This window comes from Meles meles, chromosome 13, assembly GCF_922984935.1.
Source record: "Meles meles chromosome 13, mMelMel3.1 paternal haplotype, whole genome shotgun sequence".
In the NCBI taxonomy this organism is placed as follows: Eukaryota; Metazoa; Chordata; class Mammalia; order Carnivora; family Mustelidae; genus Meles; species Meles meles.
In genome coordinates this window covers 66,854,449-66,868,720 of record NC_060078.1, presented here as the reverse complement: position 1 = coordinate 66,868,720, position 14,272 = coordinate 66,854,449, and the positions used below count along the sequence as shown (strand labels likewise).

The 14,272-nt window shown below is 34.1% G+C and overlaps 1 pseudogene; it reads left to right on the top strand.

Annotated features, from left to right (window-relative positions):
- The first annotated feature begins 8,709 nt into the window (after positions 1–8,709).
- Positions 8,710–9,169, top strand: LOC123955077 (annotated as a pseudogene).
- The last annotated feature ends 5,103 nt before the right edge of the window (positions 9,170–14,272 follow it).

The following is a 14,272-nucleotide window of genomic DNA, read 5'->3' as shown; positions in this document are numbered from 1 at the left end:
TGAATTGGCTGAATAATTAATGAAGTTGAAGGTGGACTGATAGAGGTCATTCACACCAAAGAACAAAGAGAAAAACAATGAAGAAATAAGAGAGTGCCTCAGAGACACCGCCAAGAACACTAATATGTATATAATGGGAACAGAAGGAGAGGAGAGATAAAGGATTGTTAAAAATAATTTTTAAAGTAATAATGGTAGTAAACTACCCAAATAAGAATTATTTTATAAAGAATTACCTATACATATAGGAATCTCAAAAAACTCAAAAAAAGATACCCACAAAGGGATCTACAAACAGATAACTTATAGTAAAAATGCTTACAGTCAAATACAAAGAGAAAATTTTGAAAGTAGCAAGTGAAAAATAACTCATCATTTACAATGGAACTTCAATAAGATTAACAGCTGACTTCTCACCAGAAATAATGGAGGTTGGAATGTGGCAGATAATAAGTTGTTATGTTCTCTAAAGTCATGATGAACATCAAATTAATAAATGTTAAACTATACTCCTAGAAGAAATCAGGTTTATGTTTTTATGAACCTCTGGTCACAACATTTTAATCAAAATACAATTTGCTTTATCCATTTCCCAGCATCCTTACAAAATAATCAAGTTTCAGCTGTGTTAAAAACCCACTGTTCCATATAATCATTCCCCTGTATAGTGCAAAGTAGGTACTTTTTAAATTTCTGACTTTTGATTTGGCAAAGAATTAGTTATGACACCAAAAAACACAAAGAAAAAAATAAATTGATCTTAATTAAAATTTTAAAAATGTTGAATTTCAAAGGGTACAAAGAAAGTAGCAACACAACCCATAAAATGAGAGAGAATGTTTGCAAACCACATATCTGATAAGTGACTTGTATCTGGAATATGTAAGGAACACTTACACCTAGGTAATAAAAAGATAACTACATTAAGAATGGGCAAAGGATGTGAAGAGATATTTCTCCAAGGAACATATACAAATGGCCAATTTAACTTCTAGGTATATATCCAAGAGAAAAGAAAACATATGCCTGTGCAAAAGCTTGTACATGAATATGGAAGCATGTCTCATAAGAGACAAAAGATGGAAACATCCCAAATGTTGATTGATAGATGGGCAAACAAAACATGCTGTATTAACACAATGGACTACGATACATTTATAAAAATGAAATACATAGGGGCACCTGGGTGGCTTAGTGGGTTAAAGCCTCTGCCTTCGGCTCAGGTCATGATCCCAGGGTCCTGGGATCGAGCCCTGCATCAGGCTCTCTGCTCAGTAGGGAGCCTGCTTTCTCCTCTCTCTCTGCCTGCCTCTCTGCCTACTTGTGATCTCTGTCAAATAAATAAATAAAATAAAATAAAATACATATACCACAACACCAATGAACCTTGAAAACATAATGTTAATAAAATAAACTGGCTACAAAGCCCACATATTGTATGTTTCTATTGATATGAAATTCCATAATAGGGAAATTTGTAGAGACAGAAAGATTAGTGATTGCTTAAGGCTGGGCTGGACGTGGTAATATAGGCATTGCACATATATATGAATATACTAAAAAGCATTGAATTATATATTAAGTAGGTGAGCTGTATCTCATGTGAATTATATCTCAATAAAGCTATTTTTTTAAAAAAAAGAGAAGACATCTCTAAGAAAGAGAACTGGATTCTAAGACTTCAATGATGAGTCTTGGTGGAGTGTGAAAAGAAGTGGAAGAATTACAGGAAGAACAGCTAATGCAAAGGCCCTGAGGTCTGAAGGAGTTCATTACATTAGTAACGATTACATTACACTGGTGTTGATAAAAAGAAAACAAGCAGGAATTTGATATCCGTATGAAGGATTTTAGGCTCATTCTTAACTCAAATGAGAAGATACTGAAAAATCTGTAAGCAGAAAGAGATACAATATGATAGGCTTTTCAAAAATATTCTGGGACAGGTTTGTGGAAAATGGATTGGAGAGGTTGAGTGGAGGTGGGCACATTGGTTAGAAATCTGTACTGAATCACACCTTTAGAACTGTTTGAATACAGAAGATTTCCAACGTCTTTTGTGTAATTATGGGGATGAGAAGTCTCCTCACTTCCAGTAGATTTAGGGAGAACAGGACTGATGAAAAATTTAAGGGGGATTTATTCTTAGAATCGTGTTAGTGTAGGGTCGGAACATGCAAGACCTTGAGAATGAGTGTCTCTTTAAATTTTAAAATTTCACACCCTATGTACTTGGCTTACAATGCTCCCCTCCCCCCAAGCCCTGATGAAAAGCTTAAGAGTTTGATCCAGAAGAAAATCCACTTCCTATCAGATTAGTGAACAGAAGCATGATTTCTAAATTCTCTCAGGCTCAGATCTGTGACATTGTGAAATGAGTTTCAAGTTATCTACTTCATAGTGTGGTTCTGGTGATTAATTTTATGATTACAACTATGAAGTCCCTACACCAAAAGGCTAAAGGATTTAAAAATACTCATTTACTAAAGTATTTTTTAATACTTTAAAAATTATGTAGCTCTCCTATTTTTTTTAAATTTCAGAATAGACTTTTAGAGGATGAGCTCCTTTAAATTGAGACATACATACATGCATGCTTTAATTAATTACCACTTGACCCGAATTTACATCTCCAGCCTTCCTTCATTATATTGTAGTTTCCCATGAGGCTCAGGAAAATTGCCGTTCTTATCCTTCTCACTTAATTTGTAGAACTTAATACCTATATATCTAGGTAAAATAATAATAAAATCCCAAATATATGGCATTTAAAAATGTGTTACAAAACTGTACCATCAATTACTTCTATTTTAAGTAAGGAAGAAATAATCACTATGGGTAAGTGAGGGTCTTCAGCAGAGCCAAGGTTGCCTGTGGGTCCCTGCTATGCTCATGAATTCTAGTCTTCCCTCCACCTGCCCAGTTCAGGGTCTCCACATTCATCTCAGCTTGGTACAAGTCACTAATTTTGCTTTCCAGATAAGTCTAAGGATGAGTCCTTCTATTTCTGAATACCAATGGATTTTCTAAACAAGTCTGCCAGATATTTGTGTGCAAAATTAAAACCCAGCCATCATGAGGAAACTGTGTGGCTCTGAGATTCCTATCACAAATAAATAGATAGATATTAAATATATAAATAGAGATCCAAAGATTTTTAAAAATGTTTTAATGAAAATCTATACTTTCTCTCTCTTTCCATAGTCATTGTTTCACAAACCAGATTGCTTCTAATATTCTCCAGTTCATTCTTCTCTAATTAAAGACATGGCGATTATTTTTCTGCTTTTATTTTTGTTGGCATGACTTTCCAATTTTTCATTTAGAAACATGGGATTCATATACCTAAACAAACTCCAATTATTGTTCTTCCCTGCAGAGGTATGACTCTTGGCAATCACCTCCCTGAGATCTGAATACAACAAATGCATATGTCTTTTAAACAGTACTTTTTTTTTTGTTATCCAGAAAAAAAAAAAACTATAAAATACATCATCAATATTTGAAAATAGTTTTGATCATGTAACATAGGTTCATATGTTTATTGTCTTTTCTCAGCGAAAAGAAATTAATGTAAAACAAACTTTGTTTCTCAGAGTCGAGGCTGTTGAATAAGATTTGGAAACAATACTTCATATTGGAAGAAATGTTCAGTTTTTTCAACAGAAAAGTCTGACTTTCTTGCCTGCACAGAAACTGGCTGGAAAGTCACAACTGTGGGTGCAGTCCTGAGAGGCCTCTCTTATTTCAGCATGGACTCTTTTTTTTTTATAAAAAAACTCCGTATAAAAACCAACTCAGAGAAAATTATTTTTCTTTATAAGCCTATCGTGAATAAGACATGCAATTTTAAGTGAATGGCAGAATAAATAATAAATATAAACATGGCTGAACATTCACCATTATTGTCATATACTATTGAGCCCATTATTAGCTCCTTTGATTTCATAATAATCCCTGCTCATTTCTCTAGTCTCGTTTTCCTCAGTCATTACTTGCTAACCACAGGAGACTTCTTTAACTTCCTTATACATATTTTGCTCTTTCCCATCAGTAGAAACATGCCCAGATTGTTTTTAATTTATCCAGAGCTGCTTTCTCCATATCACATATACTTCCTTCCATTTTTTAATGTAGCAATTTCCTAGTTCATTTCTACTCATTACTCTGTATTTTTTGAAGCATCCTTGCTTTAGAAAAGATTGAGTGTATTTGTCACGCATAAGCGTAAGCTCACCCTCATTTCTGTTGTACACTTCTAATTACTGTGCAATATCTGTTGTCCCTAACAGAGACTGCAAACTTCCCAAGGCAGAGACAGTATCTGTCTTAGAGTTCTCTCTCCCCTTCTGTTGCTTCAACTGGTTAAAATCCAAAGGACCTTAATATCTGCTGAAAAAAAAATCCTTTACAAGTTTTTGTTCTGTTCTTTATGGCTCCTGGATTTGTGTAAATATGGAATATTTTTAAAGAGTTTTTAGGTATTAAAGGAAGATATTTACATGCTGAATAAACCTATGCTATAAAATATGATATTTAGGTTATTCAGCGCCTTCTATAAAAATAGAATGAGAAATATCTGAGCTTAGAACTGTTAAAAATAGTTAAAACTTGGATTAAATTACTTAAATTAGTAAGAACACTGTTATATACAGTATACACACTTTTGCATTTGTTCTTGGATTGTTCATAGCTTGGTTTCACGCCTCATACCAAAACCTTCCCTAAGTTTATTATTATAAAAGTCTTGTTTTTTGTGCCCCCCATGTCCTGGTTTTCATTTTTGCTTTGCTAGAAGGTTTTTGATTATCAATTTGGGGAGGGATTGCATTGCTTTGCTATCTTAGATTTTTTTTGTTCTTTCGAATCCTCTTTGAAAATTCTTAAGGAAGAATTCTAATACTTACAAATCCATAGGAAAGAAAAATTACATATATATACAGAACATGCACTTAATTATAAAGAGATATTCTGTGTACTTTCTTGTCATGTCTTATGCAGTGCTTCATATGGTGTCTGTCACATAGATGTTGCTCAATTACTTTTCTAAAAACAGAAAGTTATTACATTGGTGCAATGCATTTAGATATAGAAAATGGGGGAGATAGAGATGAATATTTTTTATTACAGAAATGGCATAGGGAAATCTGCATCACACTACTTGAGATTTTCTAAAACCCAAAGCAATAGGGGAAGGTGTTATGCTTATATTACGGACTTTAAGTCAAATGGCCTTGGGTACAAACACAGCTCTGTCACTTACGAATTCTGAGATCTTTGCTAATTTCTTAATTTTCTTAAACTCTTTGAGCCTCAACTTCCTAACTTGTAAAATTAAGATAACAGCATCTGCCATGTACATTCAGGAATTCAGTAAAAAATGTTTATGAAATACCTACTATGTGTCAGGCATTATCAAAGAGTTTTTGTGGATTAACCATTGTTAGTTTATTACTGCCCATTTTTTTGAAGATTTTATTTATTTATTTGGCAGACAGAGATCACAAGTAGGCAGAGAGGCAGGCAGAGAGAGAGAGGAGGAAGCAGGCTCCCTGCTGGGCAGAGAGCCAGATGCAGGGCTCAATCCCAGGACTCTGAGATCATGACCTGAGCCGAAGGCAGAGGCTTCAACCCACTGAGCCACCCAGGCGCCACTATTACTGCCCATTTTATATAAGGGTAACTCAGGCTTGGAGAGATTAAGCAATTTGCCTAGGATATGTATTAAATGGTCTAAGACCACCTTCTGTTAAATTTTATAGCAAACATGTAAGTCTCAGGGCTTTGATTAAATCTCTCTCTCCTTAATAGCTTTTACTTTATCTTGGCATACCATTGAGACTTATCTTTATTGGTATTTTATAGACACTGCTAGAACAGTATATTATATAATGGGTGGAGTAAAACTCCAATCTCCTATCTTGGTGGCAATTCACCACGAAAGGGGGGAAATTCACAGTCTACACCTCCAGATCAAAATCTCTATGTCAGCATTATTCAGAGGTGAAGGTTAATATAGACAATAGCCTGTGGAACTAACTGAACATAATTTGTTCAAAATTTCTCCATAACAGGGCACCTGGGTGGCTCAGTTGGTTAAGTGACTGACTTTGGCTCAGGTCATGATCCCAGGGTCCTGAGATGGAACCCCACTTCGGGCTACCTGCTCAGTGGGGAGCCTGCTTCCCAGTCTCCCTCTGCTGATCCGCCTGCTTGTATCTCTTGCTCTGTCAAATAAATAAAATCCTAGAATAAAAACAAAGCAAAACAAAAATTCTTCATAACTTGTTATAATTATTTCACCATATAGCATATGGTAAAGATAAGTAGCAATAATTCCTTTCCATTTTTCATGGATTTTTATTTTAAACATTCCTGTTTAAGAAACTTTATCATTTCTTCAGTTACTAGTTGAGCAAAATATTAACAACAGTTTGGGGAAAATGAGGATGTGAAACTCAAATACCTATATTGCCAACGTTTTTCATTTTAAATTTACCACCCAAAATAGATGTTTAAGTATAAAGTGTATATACAATATAAATAATTCAAACAAGAAGATAAATAATATATATAGTCTTATAAAGAAAAATTGCTAAGATTTTGTTGGTTTTTTCATATATATACATATAATGTTATATATAAACCTCATGGTAATCACAAGAGGAAAAACCTGTAACAGATATAAAAAAGAAAATAAAGAGAGAGGAATCAAGCATAATAAAGAAAGTCATTAAGTCACAAGGGAAAAGAGAAAGTGATAAAGAAAGGAACAGAGAATGACAAAAACTAAAAACAATTATCAAAATGACATTAAGTACATACCTATCAATATTTACTTTGAATGTAAATGGACTAAATGCTTCACTCAAATGACATAGTGACTGAAATGATTAAACACACACACACACACACACACACACACACACACCCAAGACCCATCTTATGCTGACTACAAAAGACTCAATTTTGACCTAACGACACTTAAGACAGTGGAGGAATGGAAAAAAATATCCCATGTGAATGGAAGAAAAACAAAACAAAACAAAGTAGCAATATTTATATCAGATAAAATAGATTACAAAACAAAGACTTATAGGGATACCTGGGTGGCTCAATCAGTTGGGTGCCTGTCTACCTTTGGCTCAGGTCATGATCTCAGGCTCCTGGGATGGACCCCTGCACTGGGCTCCCTGCTCAGCAGGGACTCGACTCTGCTTCTCTCTCTCCCTCTGCCCTTTCCCCCTGCTCGTCCTCTCTCTCTCTCTCTCATGTTCTCTCTCAAATAAATAATATCTTAAAAAAAAATGCTAACAAGAAAAACAAGAAGGGCACAATGATGAATGGCACAATGCAAAGAAGGATATAACAATTGTCAGTATCTATGTACCCAACATAGAGATACCTAATACATATATATACATATACATAAATATAAATTATAAATATAAGTGATTATAATTTATAATTTATAAAAATAGAAAAACATGTTATATAATATGTATTTTCTATATATATAAATATATTAACAGTCATAACAGACATAAAGGGAGAAATTGACTGTAATAATAGTAGGGGACTTCACCCCTTTACATCAATGCCACAGAAAAGCAATAAGACAACCATGCTTTTGAATAATACATTAGACCATATAGACTTAACTGATAAATATGGAATATTCCATGCCAAAACAGCAGAATACACAGTCTTTCCAAGTACATATGGATCATTCTCTAAAATAGATCGTATTAGGCCACAAGAAAAGTCCCAATAAATTTGAGGATTAAAATCATATCAAGCATATTTTCCTATTGCAGCATTATAAAACTAGAAATCTACTTTAAGGGAGAAAAAAACTATTAAAAAAAGCAAGCAAAATAACAAGCTACTCAACAAACAAGTCAACAAACATATCAAAGAGTAAATAAAAAAGAAAAGACCTCAAGACAAATGAAAACAGAAACACAATGGCTCAAAAACTTTTGGAACACAGCAAAACAAATTCTAGGAGTGAAGTTCATAGTGATTCAGGCCTACATCAAGTAAAGAAAAATCTCAAATAAATAAATAATCTAACCTCACAACCAAAGGAAGTAGAACGAGAACAAAACTCAAAGGTAACAGGAAGATGGACATAATTAAAGATCAGAGTATAAATAAAATATAGGCTAAAAATCAGTAGAAAAGATTAATGAAACCCAAATCCAGATATTTGAAAGATGAACAAAACTGATAAACATTTATCCAAGCTAATTAAGAAAAAAAATAGGGCTCAAATAAAATAAAAAGTGAAAGAGGAGAAGTTATAACTGACTCTACAAAGGATTATAAGAAGCTACTCCAAAAAATTTTATGCCACTAAATTGGACAATTTAGAAGAATTGAATAAATTCCTAGAAACATAGAATCTTCTAAGACTGAATCAGAAAGAAATAGAAAACAAACAGCCTGAATATTAGTAATGAAATTGAATAAATAATCAAAAACCCAAATTCAGAACAAGATGGCTTCACTGGTGAATTCTACCAAATATGTAAAAAAGAATATCTATCCTTCTTAAACTATTTAAAAAAAATGAAGAGGAAGGAGTGCTTCCAAATTCATTCTATGAGGACAGCATTACTTTGATACCAAATCCAGACAAAGACACACACAAAGAGAAAATTAGCATTCTGGTCCAAGATAAGACATGAAATCACATGGTGTGTCATGCCTACTATCCCAATTCTGAAGACTAACATTGGATCTAAGATTGGGAGTTGTGGGTACAGAAACTCTAAGAGGACTATCAGTCTTATATTTGGTATGTAGATAATAATGAGAATGTGAACAATGTTTGGTTTTGATTGGAGTACAACAAGGAAGGGACTTGGTGTTTGGAAAATGCTGCTACACTGATAGCCCCAAGTATGAGTTTCACATCAAATTTGGCACTTATACCATATATCCATTCCACCAGTACTTCAGAAATTGCAGTCCCTGAGATAAATAGGAAAACAAGAAAGATGTACAGGGGTGGCAAAATATGCCCCACTGATCACTTTAAGCCATTGTGGGCCAGAAATGTGCCCAAGTTTGAACTAGCTCACCTCATGGCTCTGGGGCAATGAAAATCCCTGATTGAATTCAGAAGGGTATGATTTAGCATAAAGAGAAATGTAACCAGTGAAGGATCAAGCCACTGAGGTAGGACAGAGAGACATTTCTGTTTTCTGTGCTTCATTCTTCTAATATAAATGCTTCCCCCCATATCTCTCCCATAATTGTTATTAAGTAGCTGCAGCAGGCATTACTTAAAAACAACACCACACTGGTGCTACTGAATTTCAAGGCTATACCTGGGAGAGGAAAGACTGGGGCTTTGGAAAGCCAAAAGGCAATCTATATCCCTTCCCCAGGTGGAGTACTTGTGAGATCAAGAGAGGGATCCAGAGAGATCCCTGAGAGGGAAGGGGTGTGCTGAAAAAGGGTGCATTGCCCTTTTGGTTTCTTGAGATAACTCATCAATAAAAACCACTTCCTCTAGTAAGGGGAGGAAGGAAGGAAGGAAGGAAGGATGGACGAATGGGAGGGAAGGAGGAAAGAAAGAAGTTAAGAAATTACAAGCCAATATTCCTGATAAACATAGATGGATAAATTTTTGACAAAATATTAGCAAACCAAATTCACCAATACATTAAAAGAATAATTCACTACAATCAAGTTGGGCTTATTCCCGGGATGAAGGATGATTCACTATTTGGAGTCAAGCTGCATGATACATCATACAACAAAATGAATAGTAGAAATCATAGAATCATCTCAATAGATACAGAAGAAGCACTTGACAAAATTCAACACCTATTGTGATTAAAAAACAGTCAGCAAATTGTGTTAAGAGGGAAATGCCTCAGCATTTGCCACATATGACAAACCCACAACTAACATACTCAAAGGCAAAAAGCCTAAATTTTTTTCTTTAAGATTAAGAACAAGACAGGGATGTCCACTCTTGTCTCTTTAATTCAACATGGTACTGAAAGGTCCAGCCACAATAATCAGGCAAGTAAAAGAAAAAGACATCCAAATTGGTAAGAAGTAAAACTGTCACTACTTGCAGATGACATGACACTTAATATAGAAAACCTGAAAGACTCTACTGAAAAACTATTAGAACTAATAAATTCAGTAAAGTTGTAGGATACAGAATTACCATACAGAAATCTGTTGTGTTTCTATACACGAATAACAAAGTAGCAGAAAGAGAAATTAAGAAAGCACTCTCTTTTAAAATTGTATCAAAAAGAATAAAGTACCCAGAGATATATTTAACTATGGGAGTGAATGACATATTCTAAAAATTATATGACAATGGTGAAAGAAATTGAAGATAACACAAAAAAGGAAAGATATGCTATGCTCAAGATTTGAAAGAATATTCTTAAAATATCCGTACTACCCAAATCTATAGATTTGATGCAATCCCTATCAAAATACCAATAGTATTTTTCATACTTCTGAAATGTGTATGGAACCATAGAAGACACCAAATACCAAAGTAACCTTGACAAAGAACAAAGCGGGAGGTATTATAATTGCAGATTTCAAACTATACTACAAAATTATAGTAATTAAAATAGTATGATACTGATACAAAATAGACACAGACCTATGGAATAGAATAAAGAGCCCAGAAATAAATTTATACTTATATGGTCAATTAATTTATGACAAAGGAGGCAAGAAACATAACAACATATAATGAGCAAAGAGATCATCTCTTTAATAAATAATACTAGAGGGATGCCTGGGTGGCTCAGTGGGTTAAACCTCTGCCTTCAGCTCAGGTCGTGATCCCAGAGTCCTGGGATTGAACCCCCACATCGGGCTCTCTGCTCTGTAGGGAGCCTGCTTCCCCCCTCTCTCTCTTCCTGCCACTCTGCCTACTTGTGATCTATCTGTGTCAAATAAATAAAATCTTTTTAAAAAATTTAAAAAATAGTATTAGGAAAACTAGATGGCTACGTGCAAAAGAATGAAACTGGACAACATTCTTACACCATATACTAAAATAAACTCAATGGATTAAAGACTGAAATATAAGACCTGAAGCCATAAAACTAGGACAAAACATAAGCACTAGACTCTTGGACATTGGTCTTAGCAATATTTGGGAGTACCTGTTTCCTTGAACAAGGATGACAAAAGCAAAAATAAACACAATTGAGGCTACATCAGACTAAAAGCTTCTGTGCAACTAAGGAAATCATCAACAAAACAGAAAGGCAACTTACTGAATGGGAGAGGATATTTGCAAATTATATACCTGATAAAGGGCTGATGTCTGAAATATATAAAGAATACATACAATTCAATACAAGAAAAACAATCCACTAAAACATTGGAAAAGAACTTAAATAGACATTTTTCCAAAGGCATACTGATGGCCAACAGACACATTTAGATGCTCAACATCACTAATCATCAGGGAAAGACAAATCAAATCCACAATGAGATATCAACTTATACCCATCAGAATGGCTAGAATCAAAAATCTAAGAAATAACAAGTGATGTGAAGGATGTGAAGAAAAAAAGAATCTTTGCACAGTGTTGGTGGGAATGTAAATATGTACAGATACTATGGAAAGTGGTATGGAGGATCTTAAAAAAAAAAAGAAAAGAAAAAGTAAAAAAGAAATACCATATGATCCATTATTTCCGCTACTCAGTATTTATCCAAAGAAAACAAAAACACTAATCAAAAAAGATATATGACCCTTATGTTTATTGAAGCATTATTTACAATTGCCAAGATATGGAAGCAACCCACATATATATTGATATAAGTGTAGGATGTTGCTATTTGTGACAACATGGATGGAACCTATAGGGTTTTATGCTAAGTGAAATAAGTCGTACAGAAAAATGCAAATACCACATGATTTCACTTATGTGAAATCCAAAAAAAAAAAAAAAAAGAGAAAAACAAAAAGCAGGATCATATATATAAATACAGAGAATCGGTGGTTGCTAGAGGAGGTGTGGGAATGTGGGCAAAATAGGTAAAGAGAAGTGGGAGATGCAGGATTCCAGTTATGGAATGTCTAAATCACCAGAATAAATAGGAAGTATAGTCAATGGTATTTTAATAGTATTGTATGGTGACAGGTGGTAGCTAACTTGTGGTGAGATGACATAATGCATACAGTTGCTGAATCTATATGTTGTACACCTGAAATCAATGTAACATTGTATCAACTATACCCAAACAAAAATTTTCATCATGAAATATTAACCACAACAAAGATATATTCGAAGAAAATATTTGCAAGGGGCACCTGGGTAGCTCAGTGGGTTGGGCCTCTGCCTTTGGCTCCGGTCATGATCTCAGGGTCCTGGCATCGAGCCCGCATTGGCTCTCTGCTCAGTAGGGAGCCTGCTTCCCCCACCCACTCTGCCTGCCTCTCTGTCTACTGTGATCTCTGTCTGTCAAATAAATAAATAAAATCTTGGAAAAAAAGTAGAAAAAAATTTGCAATACACAACTGAAGACCTTGTACCTATATGAGTATATAGGTAACATACAAAATCCTTACATGTCAATAATTAAATGGCAATCTAATTAATAACATGGCCAAAGACATGAACAGAAATTTCACTAAATAAGTAAATTAAAAATAAATAAATAAATAAATAAATAAACAAAATCACAACAGTACATGTTGATGACAATCTGGAAGAACCGGAACTCTCATGATATTATTGATAGTGTATAAAAAAAGCAAAACACCTTTAGAAAATTGTTAAACTTTTCTCATAAAATTAAACATATCCCTACCCCATAGTTCACTGTTATGAGTTTATCCAAGAGAAATTAAACATGTGTGGCCTCTGAAAGACTTATACAAGAATTTTAAATCAGTTTTTTAAAACAGCCTCAAACTAAAAAACTCAAATGTCAGTCAATAAGAGAACATATTTTGTCACATCCATATAAATATTATTCAGCAATAAAAAAGCAATGAACTATTACCAAACACAAAAACATCAGTGCATCTCAAATCATTATGGTGAGTAGAAAGAATCAGGCACAAAATATACAAATGGCGAGATTCCATTTTTTTTTAAAAGATTCATCTGAGAGAGATGGAGAGAATGATTAGAAGAGTAGAGAGAGGGAGAAGTAGGCTCACCACTGAGCAGTACCCTGAGATCATGACCTGAGCTGAAGACAGATGCTTAGCAGACTGATCTACCCAAGTGCCCTTCCATTTTGTGTTTAAATGAAGTTCAAGAAAAGGCAAATTTAAACTCTAGTGATATGTATCACAGCAGCAGTTCCCTCTGGTTGGATGGGAAGTAACACTGAACACAGCAACTTTCTGGGTTGATGAATTCCTTAACAACTATATAAAGAGGTATTCCTACATACAGGTAAAAAAGGTATCAAATATAATAGAATCCTTGAAGATGAAGATTCAGATGGGCATTATGCTAAAGAAATGAGATTAATAGTCAAGAAATAGCCACTAATTTCTTCTCTTTGGCATAGAAGGAATATTCTTCCCTGCTCTTTCACTGTTAGGCTTAATCATTGGACCCCTAACTTAGGGACTTAAGAATCCAGGAACAGGTAAAACTAACCAATGACGATATTCATCCATATTTTGGAATTTCTTGCTTGTAATTCCCAGTCCCTGGTTTAGTGCTTTAGTTGTTAACAAGTCAAATTTAATTAAAATACCACAGAACCAGTTTTTTTAGGTATGTTAACTAGCAGGTCTCTTAAGTTCTCTTCAGTAGGCTAGAAACACCAAATAATTAATTCAGTATTCACTTAGGTTAAAACTGCGATTTGCCAGGTCCCAAGGTAATAATTTAACTTGGTCCCTGCTTTCATGAAGCCTATGGCCTTCCATTCTTGCATCAACTTGTAACTCAGAGTTGAAAGACTTCCCATTCAATTATCTTTGATTACTATTCAAAATGCCAACACTGTTAGGTATTTATTTATATGAAGTGGTATGAGAGAGAGTTCCTGACTTCAAAAATCTTACTGTAAAGTTAAGGGTAGCTTCTTTAACCAGTTCTTTTATCATAAAGTCTCTAAGATTATTAGTTATGTGGAATTTATCTGACTAGTATTCCCCATTTCTCAGAGTTATAAAATATATCCACAATGTGGACTAATACTTTAACTAACATACAGTGTAGTATATTTATCAAATATTCAATATTTAGCATAGATTCTGGATGTTCATACTGGAAATTCCTAGGAGACATGCAAAGCA